Source organism: Gorilla gorilla, chromosome 6, assembly GCF_029281585.2.
Source record: "Gorilla gorilla gorilla isolate KB3781 chromosome 6, NHGRI_mGorGor1-v2.1_pri, whole genome shotgun sequence".
NCBI lineage: Eukaryota > Metazoa > Chordata > Mammalia > Primates > Hominidae > Gorilla > Gorilla gorilla.
The window spans coordinates 53,669,672-53,673,860 of NC_073230.2; the positions used below are offsets into that span (position 1 = coordinate 53,669,672).

The 4,189-nt window shown below is 43.9% G+C and overlaps 1 non-coding gene across 1 annotated transcript; it reads left to right on the forward strand.

Moving 5' to 3' along the window:
• The first annotated feature begins 3,613 nt into the window (after nt 1-3,613).
• Nucleotides 3,614-3,720, forward strand: LOC129523954 (U6 spliceosomal RNA). The gene has a single exon (XR_008667584.1). It is a non-coding gene; the product is annotated as a U6 spliceosomal RNA (small nuclear RNA).
• Nucleotides 3,721-4,189: the final 469 nt, after the last annotated feature.

The following is a 4,189-nucleotide window of genomic DNA, read 5'->3' on the forward strand; positions in this document are numbered from 1 at the left end:
TTCTAAAACATGTAAATGGAATCACGATTTTTTCTGTATTCATGGCACTCAATAGGATGGGGTCCCTAAAATGGTCCTCTACAATGTCCCCATGTTTGTAATGGCCCAAGGGGTTCTTCCTGACTACCACACGAACAAAATTCACTGAAGACCATGGCATTAAAGAGTTTCATTGATGCGAAGCCAGCTATGCCACGTGGGAGATGGAGTTATTACTCAAATCAATCTTGCTAACATCTTGGAGATTAGGGATTTTTCCAAGATAGTGTTGTGGGCAAGGGGCTAGGATAGGGGGCCTGCTGATTGGTTGGGTGCAGGAGATGAAATCATAGAGAATTAAAGCTGTCCTCTTGGGCTGAGTCAGTTCCTGAGTGGGGGCCACAGGACTGGTTGGCAGGTGGGGACATCCAGTTGTCAGAAATGCAAAAATTTGAAAAGCATTTTTTCCTTTTCTTTTGAGATGGTGTTTTGCTCTTTTTGCCTAGGCTGGAGTGCAATGGTGCAATCTTGGTTCACCGCAACATCCACCTCCCAGGTTCAAGTGATTCTCTTGCCTCAGCCTTCCCTAGTAGCTGGGATTACAGGCATGTGCCACCATGCCTGGCTAATTTTGTATTTTTAGTAGAGACAGGATTTCTCCATTTGGTCAGTTTGGTCTTGAACTCCTGACCTCAGGTTATCCACCCACTTCAGCCTCCCAAAGTGCTGGGATTACAGGTGTGAGCCACCGCGCCCAGCCCTGAAAAGCATTTTTTTCTAAGAATACATATAGATTTTCCCCATTCATCAGATTTTTCTTTTCCTTTCTTTTTTTTGTTTAATTTTTATTTTGAGACAGAGTCTTGCTCTGTCACCCAGGCTGGAGTGCAATGGTGAGATCTCGGCTCACTGCAAACTCTGCCTCCCGGATTGTTCAAGTGATTCTCCTGCCTCAGCCTCCTGAGTAGCTGGGATTATAGGCACCTGCCACCATGCCCAGCTAATTTTTGTATTTTTAATAGAGTCGGGGTTTCACCATGTTGTCCAGGCTGGTCTCGAACTCCTGACCTGAGCTGATCCACCCACCTCGGCCCCCCAAAGTGCTGGGATTACAAGGCATGAGCCAGTGCACCTGGCCTACTCTGCTTTTTCAAAATGTTTGTGGTAAAAACAAGATAGATATGTTGGAGTTAGTATTCATGTAGAGATTTAAAAATGTCTTCAAGAGGGGTTAAGTGTGGTCAGTTGTGTCTTTATGGCCAAGCACTTAGATAAATTGAAAAAAGATGAAAATCATGTAACATAATCACAAAAGATTGTGTTCACAGTGATGTCAGGGATCTCATGAAGGTTCCTTAATATAGACAACATTTTAACCGTAGCCATATTTTAAGCAGTCATCTTTTTTCTCTACAATGTATTCCTGGACTGTTTTGTTAAAAAGTCACATTTTCTTTTAATAATTACTGATATCCTGAAGCGGCATCAAACAAATTCTAATTCCAATGAATATCTCATAAAAGCAAAAACATGGCCAGGTGCGGTGGCTCACGCCTATAATCCCAGCACTTTGGGAGGCCGAGGCAGGCGGATCACCTGAGGTCAGGAGTTTGAGACCAGCCTGGCCAACATGATGAAACCTCGTCTCTACTAAAAATACAAAAATTAGCTGGGCGTGGTGGTGGGTGCCTGTAATCCTAGCTACTCGAGAGGCTGAGGCAGGAGAATCGCTTGAAACTGGAAGGTGGAGGTTGCAGTGAGACAAGATCATGCCACTGCACTCCAGCCTGGGCAACAAGAGCAAAACTCCATCTCGAGTTAATGGGTGCAGTACACGAACATGGCACATGTATACATATGTAACAAACCTGCACGTTGTGCACATGTACCCTAAAACTTAAAGTATAATAATAATAAAATAAAAAAAAATTCTAGTCCAATAACACTGAAAAGAGATTTACTTAGCCAAAAAATCCTAAACAACCCTTTTGTCAATCAAGAGGAGAATAAATAAATTGTGGTATGTTCACACCAAAACCTCTACTCAACTATAAAAAGGAAGCTACTGATGCATGCAGTGTGCGTGAATCTCACATTGTGCTCAGTGAGACGTGATAAACACAAAAGGGCACATACTGTGTGATTTTAATTACATGAAATTCTAGAACAGGCAAAGTTAACCTATAGAGAGAACAATCAGATGAGTGGTTGCCTGGATTGGGGAGTGAAATGGAGATTGACTGTAAAGGGGAGTGAAGGAGGTGAAAATGTTTTATACCTTTGATAAAGGTCACCTACTTGATATTTCAAATATGTAGAACTTATTGTCCGTAAATTATGTCTCAATAAAGCCAGTTTATAAAAAAAAAAAGGCAAAAACATAACAATGGGGTAGTCTTTAGTAATATACAAGGGTTACACTATGCTTGGAGTGCTGTGACTTTGGATACAGATGTCTAACAAGATTGGTTATTTTACAGCCTTCAATGCACTCTGAAGTCCACACAAAACACAAACTATTCTGCTTTTCTGTCCAGTCCAAAAACAGCCCTAGGAAAAAACCTTTTAACATTAGCAATGTGCTTCCCTTTTTAGAATTCTGGAGAATCATGGGGAAATTATGTATAAGATATAGGGCTCTTTTCAAAATCAGCTTTTCCGAGAAAACTGAAATATCCTTTCTCTTTCTTCTGATAAATTTCCCTGAAAGAAACAGAAACACACCAAGTAATCCCATTGATCTTTTTTTTTTCTTTTTTTTTTTTCTGAGATGCAGTCTTGCTCTGTCATTTCAGCTGGTGTGCAGTGACACGATCCTGGCTCCACTGCAACCTCCGCCTCCCGGGTTCAAGCGATTCTCCTGCCTCAGCCTCCTGAGTAGCTGGAATTACAGGCAGTCAACACCAAGCCTGGCTAATTTTTGTATTTTTAGTAGAGACGGGGTTCCACCATGTTGGCCAGGCTGGTCTCAAACTCATGACCTCAGGTGATCCACCCACCTTGGCCTCCCAAAGTGCTGGAATTACAGACATGAGCCACCATGCCCGGCCTCAGTTTCAGCACTTTTTTTTTTTTTTTTTTTTTTTTTGTGATGGAGTTTTGCTCTTGTTGCCCAGGCTGGAGTGCCATGGCGCGATCTCAGCTCACTGCAACCTCTGCCTCCCAGGTTGAAGCAATTTCCCGCCTCAGCCTCCTGAGTAGCTGGGATTACAGGCGTGTGCCACCATGCCTGGCTAATTTTGTATTTTTGGTAGAGACAGACAGGGCTTTGCCGTGTTGGCCAGGCTGGTCTCGAACTCTGACCTCAAATGATCCACCACCTCAGCCTCCCAAAGTGCTGGGATTGCAGGCATGAGCCACCTTGACCGGCCAGTTTGAATGCTTTCTATCAATCCACGTTTGTCTACTGACTCTTCCTCACCTTCACATTGTTAATTGAGTCCATCTAGTGAGTTTTAAATTTTTGTTATTGTATTTTTGTTTTAAAATTTCCATTTGAGGCTAGGTGTTGTGGCTTATGCCTGTAATCCCAGCACTCTGGGAGGCCGAGGTGGTCGAATCACTTGAATTCAGGAGTTTGCGACCAGCCTGGGTGACACGGCAAGACCCTATCTCTACAAAAAATACAAAAATTGTGCACGCTTCGGTAGCACATATACTAAAATTGGAAAGATACAGAGAAGATTAGCATGGCCCCTGCACAAAGATGACATGCAAATTTGTGTTCCGTTCCATATTCGCTTGAACCTGGGACAAGGAGGTTGCAGTGAGTCTAGATCATGCCAGGGCACTCCAGCCTGGGCAACAAGAGCGAAACTCTGTCTCAAAACCTCAAAACAAAACAAAACAACAAAACAAGGCCGGTGTAGTGGCTCATGCCTGTAATCCCAGCACTTTGGGAGGCGGAGGCAGGTGGATCACCTGAGGTAAGGGGTTCAAGACCAGCCTGGGCAACATGGTGAAACCCCCGTCTCTACTAAAAATACAAAAATTGGGCCAGGCATGGTGGCTCATGCCTGTATTCCCAGAACTTTGGGAGGCCAACGTGGGCAGATCACAAGGTCAGGAGATCGAGACCTTCCTGGCTAACACGGTGAAACCCTGTCTCTACTAAAAATACAAAAAATTAGCTGGGCATGGTTGTGGGCGCCTGTAGTCCCAGCTACTCAGGAGGCTGAGGCAGGAGAATCGCTTGAACCCAGGAGGTGGA